Below are 11,361 nucleotides of genomic sequence, written 5' to 3' on the forward strand. Positions count from 1 at the left end.
TCCATTCTCAAGTGAATTATTCTGAATTGGCCAAAAAATAATTAAAAAATATTGTGTCAATCAGAACGTGACACATGTTAAAGCCATTAAAATAATATAAAAAATTAATTTTAATCTATTTTTTACATTTTATTAAAAAATAGCCAATTCAGGTCAGTATTTTCTGGTGCATCGACATTCAGGCCAATATCGACAACACTGGTTCACACCTTCCCCCCATGGGAAAGAACTTTTTCTCATGCGTCCCTTCAAGAAGTGGCTTCCCATGGGTGGGGATGCAATAAATGCCCTCTTGATGATATTTCGATCTTAAGAATGTGAAATAAGTCTCCATATGGGAACTGGTAGTTGGAGGGAGTTTATGCATTTGACAAAGTGGCAGCAGTCCATTTCTGGATTTGGCATCTACCATTTTATGAGGTGGTAGTTGCTAAATCCAGTTTTCAATGCAAATACAAAGGCCGTCTCACCTCCTTTCTCAAATGCATAAAGTGCCTTAACATCATTCTCTGGCACAACTGCCACTCAGTGAATCATATTTTTGATCCTATATCCGACCAAATTTGATTGTTCAGTTGCATTTGATAAGCTAAAACTATTCGAGTATAATTCGATTCTGATTTTGCAATCAAATCTGATAAATATCCAAATTTGAAGGATATCTGAATCTGTTTATATGTAACATATAGCGATTACGTAATGATTTATTTTGATAGGTATTATTATGTACAGTGATTACTGTGATAGTGATTACTATGTATAGTGATTATTGTGACCTATGTATAGCGATTAGTACGTATAGCGATTACTTTGATATTGATTATTGTGTATATGATTACAGTGATAGCGAGTGTGCAACGATTATTATATATAGGAATTACTGTGTATAGCGACATGTAAAAGTACAAATGAGAGTAATTTTGATTTGATACAAATAATATGTTATTTTGTGCTACACAGAGGTCAGAAGATAAGTAGAGCGCCAGGTGAAAAGCTCAAAGGGCGGTGTCAGTGGCCTGCAGTTCTGTCGTAATATGGACATCTGAGTGAATATCAGAATGATCAATTATGAAATATGCACTTCAGTGGCTTTCTCGTGTTGGAACACTATGACCCACCCGGTCAATAAGTGAAATCATAAGATGAACACATTCCAGTTTGATTCTTTTGAGATCACCATGACCCTAGAAGATGTGCCACAAATTACGGGTCTTAAGTGCCATAGAATTGTTGTCCTAGCATGAGATTCAAACTATAATGCAAGGGACAAGTGCACGACCCTTCTAAGAATGTCGATGGAGGATTGGGGTCAATGTATTTTTGGTGAAAGCAATTTCACATTAATGAAAGTTTCTTCTTTTCGTAATAAATGGGAAGGCCGGTCTGCTACATGTGCATCTGAAAGAGCTGACCAAGAGTTGCGCAGCTTCCTTCTTTATTTTTTTGGACTTACTCTATTTTCGGATTTGTCTGGTTCGAGGTTAAGTTACCTGTGGCTGCAGTTCTTGAAAGACTTCGATGAAGTAGACAACTATGCATGGGGTGCTACTATTCTTGCATTCTTATGCAGTCAACTTTACCGTGTGAGTAAGGGTACAAAAACCGTCGAAGGGTTTTAGCCATTTGTTAAGGTAATTATTTATTACATATTTGGTAGTTATAGACTAATGTCGTTGAAGGTTATAGTCTTACTAATATATTATTTTTGTAGGCCTGAGCATGAGAGCATATTGTCGCCTTTTGTCCTCAGTGTGGCCCTGCGATTTATGGTTTTTCTAAGATCGACCGATAGGCTACAATAAATGTCAAGGAGGATAATGCTAAGTTCATTTTAGATGGTCTGCAATTAAATGAGGTAAATGGTTTAAAATCGTTTATAATCGTTTCAGCATTTATCATTCATTAGTATAAATTGTTGAAATGTTTAGCATTCTTAAGTAATCATCGCTGCAAGAATTTGTCTTCGTTAGTACAAATCATTATCGCATTAGCATTTAGCATTCATTAGTATAAATCATTCTAATGTTTAACATTCTAAAGTAATGATTGCTTATAAGATTTTGTATTCCTTAGTACAAATCGTTATTGCTTTAGCATTTAACTTTTATTAGTGTAAATCTTTGAAATGTTTAGCATTTTTAAGTAATCATCGCTGTAGGATTTTGTCTTCGTTAGTACAAATCATTATCGTATTAGCATTTAGCATTCATTAGTATAAATCGTTCTAATGTTTAACATTATTAAGTAATGATCGTTGCAGGATTTTGTATTCCTTAGTATAAATCGTTATCGCTTTAGCATTTAACTTTTATTAGTGTAAATCGTTATAATCTTTAGCATTCTTAAGTAATGATCGTTGAATGATTTTGTCTTCGTTAGTACAAAGCGGTATCGTTTTAACATTCATTATTGTAAATTGTTGTAATATGTAGCATTCATTAGTGTAAATCATTTTAATACAAAACATTCATTAGCAACAATCGTTGTAATATATTTAGCACTCGTTATTATAAATCATTTTAATATTTAGCATTCATTAGCATGAATAATTATGCCTATACCTAAACCATAATCTCCAATGTACAGGTTGTGTGGAGACTGTATGAAGATGGGGAGGACGAGGACCAAGAGGTTATTGCTGAGGCTGCGAGACTGTCTGGCTGCAATATTTGGCTATTTAGCAAATCTGAAGCCAAGTTGCAGCATGGTAGTCAAGTTCTCCTGTAAGCTGGCTTGGGACAGTCTACCCCAAAGCAGCTTGTGGAAGTGAGAAGGAAGATGAATAGTGGTGGGGTCAGGAACGAGAATTAGCACGAACGCTTTAGGAAACAATTGGATAGCTGGAACAAATGAGGTGTTTGTAACATAGCATATGATTATAAAGAACGACAATATGACCTCAACTATTTTAAAAAATATTAGGAACCCATGCATCAAAATCTGGAGATTGAGAAGAAGCAACGTGAAAATATTGGGAACCCATGCATCCCTCTCGTCCCCCAACATGTCATCTCCCAGCATAGAAAAAATGTTCATCGTGTCCCTCTGCCTACAACAACGATTCCCTCAGTTGTAGTACACGGTGAGGAGCAAACACAACTCACAAAAAAGAAGGTAGTCTCTGTCACAAGGTTAGAGATGTTGGAGAGAGAGAATAAGGAGTTACGGAAGTAGGTGCAGAATTTAGAGAGATAAATGCGATCACAATATGGTACACTGGTAGAGATGATTACCAGTGGTTTGAATAAGTTCGAGGAAACCAAGAGGCCACCCAGAAAAGAGAGTCCACCAAGGAAAAGAAAGAGACGATTTGTATATCATAGTCCATCTGAGTCGTCAAGTGCTACTGAATAAACATTATGTGATTTTTGTATCCCGATAATTATTTATTGTAATTCTATAATTCTTTGTTGTAATTCTATAATTCTTTTTTGTAATGTGACATTCTATAAATATATAATTCTTTTTTTAATAAGTTCAACACACAAGTGCTACTGAATAAATTGTTGTAATGTTCGGCCTTCATAAAAAAAAATTGAAGAAGCATTTAGCGTTGTGTACTACAGAAATTATGATTTACTTTTACGACCTTTCTTCCTATCGTAATTTACACAAAAAATGATAAAAGGCTGAAAGGATTTGTACGTATAAAGGCTACATGTTATCGCGATTTGCTTGATACCGATTGGCTTGCAATCAGTTCTATAAGAGATCGCGATTTGTTTTTTATAGAAGAAGTGTTCTATCACGATCTGTACACCCATGAACATAAAGCAAAAATGATTTGTCCTATCGTGATTTGTGTTTACGAGCTTTGTCTATAAGAATGATATGCCCTATCACGATTAGGGTTTAGGTTTTTGTGTTTTAAGGGTTTAGGGTTTTAGAATTTAAGGTTTAGGGTTTAGGGTCTAGGGTTTAGGGTTTGGTGTTTAGTGTTTTAGGGTTTAGGGTTTTAGGTTTTAGGGTTTGTAGTTTAGGCTTTAGGGTTTGGGGTTTGGGGTTTGGGGTTTAGGGTTTAAGTTTTGGATCTATCTATATTTCAAATGGATCATCTTAAATAAAAAAAAATTGGGTTTATTTGACACCCAAATAAATTTAATTAAAAAATATATATGTAAATGTGTGTATATATATATATATATATATATATATAATAGTTTAGATTGGGTTTGCCTTTACGAGCTTTGTCTAAGTGAACGACACGTCATATCGCGATTTACACAATGACTGATTCATAAAAGGTAAAAAAAGAAAAATAATAAACAAATCGAGACGATGTTTAGACTTAGTAAAGAACAAATCGAGTTAACTTCAATGATACAAATCAATGTAACTTTATAAATACAAATTGATTTCGTTCACAAAGACATATCATTGTCGCGGTAACTTCATAACTACAAATCGATGTGATTTACAACCACATTCATTTACAAAAAATATGAGTATTTAGTTATAATACATCATAATCAATGGTTTGACTTAGATACAATACATGACCATCATGGATATGGAAATAGTTTAGACTCAGATCAGGGTTTGGACTGGACCTATAAGAGATTTGGATCCGTTTAAGACCCAAATAAATCTAATCTAATGTAAAAGTATTTTAGATCCATTTAGAGACCAAATTGGATCCTACTAAGAAAATAAGATATCGAATCTACTTAAAGACTCAATTTGATCTCATTATGTATATTAACATTTAGACCCATTTGGAGATCCAATTGGATTCCAGTAAGTAAATAAGGCTTTTGGATCTACCTGAGACCTAAATGGTTCTCATGAAGGTAAAATGAATTTGTTTAAATCTGAATTCAATTCGAGGTCCAAATAACTCCTACTTAAGAAAAAAAGAATTGGATTCACTTATGATCTAAATGAATCATTTTAGTGTACTGTGAATTTTACTAAAATATAATAAGTTTTTGATCTATCTAAATTCCAAATGGATCATACTTAAATATAATAACTTTTGGGTTCATTTGAGACCCAAATAAATTTAATTAAAATATATATATGTAAATTTGTATCTCTCTCTCTATATAATAGTTTAGATTGGGTTTAAATTTGATGAGAGCTAAATAGGTCTCACATCCAACCCAATCCAATCACTCCCCTACCTAAACCCATCTGACAATCAAATACATCTCATCCCACCAAATCCATTTGAATATCCTATTACGATTTGCCTTTACGAGCTTTGTCTATATGAATGATATGTCCTATCGCGATTTACAAAATGACTGATTCATAAAAGGCAAAAAAGAAAAACAACAAACAAATCGACACAATGTTTAGACTTAGTAAAGTATAAATTGAGGTAACTTCAGCGATACAAATCGAGGTAACTTCATAAATACAAATCGATTTCATTGAGAAAGACAAACAAAGGCATATTGTTGCTTGATATTGATTGACTTGCAATCAATTATAATTCATTTTTGCAAAAGGCAAATGAAATGATGTTTTTTAATTAATGTGCAATGCAATTTATTTGTGTGCGCTTTTTTAAAATGAGCGGTATGTGAAACGATGTTTCCTTTATAAATGAATGACAGGTCGCACAAGTTTAGGAGGGTGTCGCTTCGCTTTGCTTCGTCAGTAAAGAATAGACGAAGTGACATTTCCTTTATAAATGATGAGTTTGTGGTTTGAACATATATAACAGACAAATTATGTAAATCTCTCTAGGTTGAAATAAAAATTAATTTTACTAAACACGTCAATAAGTTGGACTGTTATTTGTAGCAAAGGTAAATCGTTGTCTCCGACATAGATGTCATTGTGTAAATCACTTAAGGACATTATCTGGTATAACGATTCAAATACAATATATGTACAACAATTTGAAGAATTTTGCAAAAGTTTTGAGAAGAAACTTGGAGAAAGAATGACAATTTGTGTTTTGAGCCAAACTTGGAGTATTCGAGCTTGGAGGAACCGAGTAGGATGCCTTCCATCCTCATGGTATCGTGATGGACATGAAGGGCATCCACCATTGTTGTTTTAAGTGCATCTCTGCTACTGTTCGTGACCCATAATGTTGCATGTGTTCCTTGGTGGCAATTTTAGATTACACTTCTTATCTTGTGACCACTAGGATTGAAGAAGCATGTTTGTGGCTTGAACTGGCCAATTTTTGTCTCCATCAGTTTGGCTAAAACCCAATTGCTCTATTAAATTTGTGTTGTGGATGTTGTTATTGCTTCTTAAATCTGTCATCTCATTGTTAGAGTTGGATTGTGTTGCACCATATTTGAAACATGCATGTCTTTTGAATGAATACAGATTTGTTAAGTTATTTTCTTGAAAGCTTGTGTGGTTGATTATCTTTCGTGTTTGAGTTGAGCATTGTCTAACCGGAGTTGGGTTTCAGAGAAAGGGCAGTTGAAAATTTGATAAATCACCATTGGAAGTATATTTTTTGTGCAGGTCAAATTTTAACCACCAAAAAATTAAAATCGAAAATCAAAACTTGTGCATTTGTGCTTGATGTGTGTTTATGCATTTTGGTTTGTCTGACCCAGTCCTGATAATCAGAGTGTATCTTCGTAGATATAGGTCTATTTTGTGCTTACTTAGATTTGTTGAAAATCTAATGAACTCTCCTATATTTCCAGTGTTCAGTCCGCTGACAGATTTTGTATTTGCAGTCACCAAAAATAGATCTGAACAAAGAGTACAGTCATTCGAGTGACTGTATTTCTGGTGCATCATTCAGACCGGTTATTCATACCATATCATGGCACCCCGATATCAAAAAATTACAATTATTGATTCGTTGGAAAGATATTTTTGTTTTCTGTGTTTTCTCTGTTAATCAGTTTTTTCAAATTTAGTGACCTACTAAGTCAAATTCTAGTAGTATCAGTCATTGTCATATTCCATAAAATTTCACTTTGACTGCTTTTGCAATAGAATTTTATTTCGATGTCTTGATCACGAATTGACTTATTGTCGGTGTGCACCATATTCCATAAAACTAAATAAAAGGATAAAGAAACTACACAAAAATACCTTTTCAACGATACCTGATTTGCAGAAAAACTACGAACGAGATACAACCCTGACAACATTCTTAAAACAAGAGCTGAACAAGCATGGTTATTCCTATCCCAATTATTCTATACTATTTTTTAGCCATTTATACTAGAAACCCAAAAACATAATAAAAAGAATAGAGGCATATCGAGGTGTTATATTTCCAATGCCACCAAGGTTACCATGATCTAATGAGTGGTTGGAGAGAAACATCCTTTAAAAGTTAGACTATTTGGTTGTTCCAGTCTACAAAGCATGTTTCGTTTCCAATTTTGTAACTCCAACGAGAACCTTAGAGGGGTTTTCAGTTCTGACTCAAAATAGAAAACTTATTGACATGTATCTTAACTTTCCAACAACTTAAAAATATATGTTTTCAACGTTGAATCAGAGAGATGCATATCTGAGAACAATGAATGTTCAACAAAAATTTGTAAATATGCGAATATGCGAATTTTCTCCTAAATACACGATCTTCCTCTTAAATATGCAAAATTCCTCCTGAATATGTGATTTTTCTCTTAAATATTTAAATTTTCTCTTAAATATGTGTCTAAGTATTGCATCCAAGATTTGCTACAGACTTTACCACTTATTTTTTACCCAAAAAATGAAAGATTATGAAAAAATATAAAGAAGAACAAACAAACTAGGCATAAATACATTACCAACGATACTTGATTTGCTAGAAAATGATAAACGGATGCAGGGATACAACCCTGATAACATTTTTAAAATAAAAGATGAACAAATGTGATTGTGCCTATCCTGATTATTCTATGCTATTTTCTAGCCACGTGCCAAAAATCTAAAAAAATAATAAAAAGTGCAGAGAGATCATGCTGTTCGCTTTTTAATGCCACTAAGATCAGCTTGATCAGATTAGTGGTGGGGAAGAAACATTCTTTGAAAGATAGATTGTTCAATTATTCTAGTTTGTAGGGCATATTTCTGTTCTATTTTTTAAACTCAAAAACATAAACCTTAGAAGGGTTTTCTGTTCTTACTAAAAACAGGAAAGTTACAGGCCTATATCTTCTTCTAACGACTATAAAAATATAGGTTTTCATTATTAGATCAGAGAGATACAGATATGAACAAAAAATGGTTTTGCAGAAAATACGTGAATATGCAAATTTCTCTTAAACATGTGAATTTTCTCCTATATATGTATTTTTTTCTCTCAAATATGAAAATATTCTCCTAAATATGTGAATTTCTTCTTAAATATGAGAAATTTCTCTTAAATATGTGAATTTTCTCTTATATATGCAATTTTTTTTCCAAATATATAAATTTTCTCCTAAATATTTATTTTTTCTCTCAAATATATGAATTTCTTCCTAAATATGCAAATTTCCTACCAAATATGTGAATGTCCTCTCAAATATATGATTTTCCTCCTAAATATGTGAATTTCTTCATAAATATGTGGGTTTCTTTCAAATATGCGATTTTTTGCTTAAATATATGATTTTCTTCTCAAATATTTAGGAGAAATCACATATTTAAGAGAAAATTCACATATTTGGAAAAAAATTTGTATATTAGAGAAAAAATGCATATATTTGGAAGAAAATTTATATATTTAGAAGGAAATTTGTATATTTAAGAGAAAAATATCATATATATAAGAGGAAATTCATATGTTTAGAAGGAAATTTACATATTTAGGATGAAATTCGCATATTCACATATTTTTTGCAGAATAATTTTTGTTCTCAAATCTTTATTTCTCATATCCGAAGTTGAAAACCTATATTTTTATAATAGTTGGAAAGCGGAAACACAAGACTGTAACTTTTCTGTTTTAAGTCAGAACCGAAAAGCCCTTTAGGGTTCCCCTTTCTCAGTTTCAAAATCAGAACAGAAATATATTCTGCAGACTGAAACAACCAAACAATCTATCTTCTAGTGGATATTTTTCTCCAACCTTTCATCAGATTAAGGTGATCTTGGTGGTGTTGGAAAGCTAAGGCCTCAATCTGTCTCTTTTCTTTTTATTATTTTTTTGGATTTTTGATGCAGGTGGGCAGAAAATAATATAGAATAATCTGGATAAACACAATCACACCTATTCTTCTCTTATTTTAGGAATCATGTCAGGGTTGTTTCTCAATGCTTGTTCATTGTTTTTTAGCGAATTAGGAATCGTTGAAAATGTGTTTTGTCAAGTTTCTTTGTTTTTTTATGTATTTTTCAAAAATCCTTCATTTTCTAAGTAAAAAATTAATGGCAAATTCTAACACATATCTTAAATGCAATACTTTGACACATATTTAGAAAAAAAATCACATATGTAGGAGAAAATCACATATTTAGGAGGAAATTCATATATTTGGGAGAAAATTCACATATTTTAAAGAAAATTTGCATATTTTTTGCATGACAGTCTTTGTTCTTTGATATGTATCTCTCTGATATGATGTTGAAAATTTACATTTTTATAGTTGTTGAAAATGAGATACATGCATGTAACTTTCTTGTTTTGTGTAACAACTAAAAACCCCTTTAGGATTCTCGTTTTTGAGTTCTAAAACTGAAACAAAAACATGTTCTGCAGACTAGAATAACCAAACAGTCTATCTTTCAAAGGATATTTCTCCCCAACCACTCATTAGATTAAGGTGATCTTTATGGTATTGGAAAGTTAATGCCTCGATTTGTCTTTGTCCCTTTTGTTGTTTTTTCAGATTTCTACTGCAGGTGGTCATTAGCATAGAATAATAAGGATAACCACAGTCGTGCCTTTTCATCTCCTGTTTAGAAATGTTGTAAGGGTTGTATCTCAACATTTGTTCACAATTTTTCAGCGAATTAGGTATCGTTGAAATGGTATTTATGTCTAATTTCTTTGTTCTTTTGTGTGTGTTTTTGAAATCATTTATTTTTTAGGTAAAAAATCAGTGATAAGGTCTGTCATAAATCTTTGATGCAATACTTGGGAACATATTTGGGGGAAAATTTGCATATCTGAAAGAAAACCACTCATGCAAAGGTTAAAATGGTCTTTTTAATGACAGATATTTGCAATTTTGGACATCAAACAAATTTTTGAAAATTATAAGGTTTTTCGTGAAATGCATCATTTTTGTCGTACAATACTTATGATAATTTTTCATACTTTTATTATCTCCCTTTCTGCCCCTCTTAAAACATATTGGCATCAATGCACTCTTAAAAAGTGTTTGCCATGTAGAACATTTGTCGGTCGAACAAGCAAAGCGACAAATGTTCTGGATATAAGAATCTTGAGTGAGAGACAAATGTTTTGGACTTTTGCATCCCCTCAATTAAATTGAGCACATAACACACATGATAGGTGAATCAAATGCGGGACAACACCTCAGCAGGGAGTGTGGTGTCCCTCCAAGAGATTCTTCGATGAATCAAACACCCCCTTAACATGATTGCACATCCACAAAATCATTTTTCGAGTTGCTGGTCCATAATAATTCTACATCCACACACAAGGGCTAGTACCAAGATCTAATCAGTCACCAGCAAGGCACAATCTAATCGGTCAAACCCACCATTAGGTGTAAAAAAACTAATAAAAATATGTAAGTGTGCACAAGTCTCTTTGAGTTTGAGATTAAAGGAGCAGCTAACAACCATGACTATATGACACTAGCCAATCACACGACAGCATTGCATGGGGCCCACAACTACAAAGTTTAGACCCCACGTGAAATGTTGTCATGTGTTTGCTTGTGTCAAATAGCCATGGCACTTAGCCATTCTTTGAAATACTGCTCTAACATCTTATGAAATTGGGATCCTCAAAGGATTTTTAGCTTGACCCCCTTGCCAAAAAGCCTTGCATTTTTGGCAGTTTTGAAGATTTTAGATCCACGGATTTGAGATCTCTCATTTTAGTAATTGGAGGATTTGGCATGAGTTACCAATGGGGCTCGGTGTGGTTGGTAAGAGCTATCAGTGTACGTCTCCTTGTGGTGGGATGTTGCAGGTTAAAAACCTTAGTGGTACATTGAACAATAACTGGTGGGGTTATGCCTAACCCCATCTTGCCTTTCTAAAAAAAAGGATTTGGCATCTGTCGAATTTGACTTCAATCCAGAGATCTGTAACAAATCAAACTCATCCCTATTGAAAAGTGGATTTTTTTTTTTATAATTGTGGAAACTCTACCCAGAGATCCGGAGCCTTACAGATATAACACAATCCAAACCACAAGGGATCTTACATTAACCCGACAATCGACTAATTAACTTTATTCATCAATAATTAAAGTTTAAGAACATAATCAAATAAATGTCCTTAATTATAGAGCCACACTGTCCCAAACAAAATATC

This window comes from Nuphar pumila, chromosome 8, assembly GCF_984573655.1.
Source record: "Nuphar pumila chromosome 8, dmNupPumi1.hap1.1, whole genome shotgun sequence".
In the NCBI taxonomy this organism is placed as follows: Eukaryota; Viridiplantae; Streptophyta; class Magnoliopsida; order Nymphaeales; family Nymphaeaceae; genus Nuphar; species Nuphar pumila.